The sequence below is a fragment of the Morone saxatilis genome, unplaced genomic scaffold (genome assembly GCF_004916995.1).
Source record: "Morone saxatilis isolate NCDOM2014 unplaced genomic scaffold, NCSU_SB_2.0 Contig16, whole genome shotgun sequence".
NCBI classification, from domain to species: Eukaryota; Metazoa; Chordata; class Actinopteri; family Moronidae; genus Morone; species Morone saxatilis.
In genome coordinates, this window is record NW_023339718.1 from 19,174,353 (window position 1) to 19,175,363 (window position 1,011).

Below are 1,011 nucleotides of genomic sequence, written 5' to 3' on the forward strand. Positions count from 1 at the left end.
GGCAGAAACCTCAGACAGACCCCGGCTCTAGGTGAGTGACCGTCTTCCTCGATCAGTTGCGGCAAGAGAGATGGGGGGTTTGGGGGACTAGAGGAGTAAAGGGGATGGGTGGTAAAGAGAAAAGGACAGACAGCTATACTAGTAGAAATTACTGACGATGACAACGATAATAGCAGCCACAACAATGGGACATGATGAATGAATGATAATAATAGCAATATTAGCAGTGGAGGTCAAGCAGGAGCTCGGCAGCGCACCGCCAGGATCCATGAATACTGCATACGAGAACGCACAGAACTCCGGGGAAGAGTGAAGTTAGTAACATGCATTAATGGGACACTGAAATGTGTGCAGAAGAGGAGGAGGAGAGAGGAGGCTCAGTGCATCATGGGAAATCCCCCAGCAGTCTAGACCTATAGCAGCATAACTAAGGGATGGTTCAGCTCTCACCTTTTTTTTCTGTTTTCAGACTATCTTGCCCGATTGAACAAGATTCTACCAGCTTGGTAGAGCGCCATTTCCTTTCAAATTTCCACGCTTTTTGCTTTAATTGGCAGGTTTGCTGATTATACCACGGTGCTAGCCTCTTTTGTTTTAATTTCAAACTTTTTAGAGGGGCAGTAGAGTCTAGTGTTGTTCGCAGTGAGCCTGCAGCACAATTAACAAGATGATCCATTTTATTCAGACATGGCATTGAATTAAATTCAGATGGAATCGCCTCCTTAAATTTAGCTACAGCATCAGATAGACATCTGCTGTCGGAACCTTTGCCTAATGGCTTATAATCTAGTGATAAGAATTCAAAGGTTATTAAATATTGGTCTGATAAAAAATGATTATTAATTCAGATATAAAATCAGAGTACGGTCCAGGAGCGCGGTACACTATAACAAACAGAACTGGCTGCAGTGTTTTCCAGGTCGGGGAAGACTAAGAACAAGGCTTTCAAATGAGTTGTAATTTAGTTTAGGATTAATCAAAAGGCTTGAATCATATATGGCTGCTACTCCA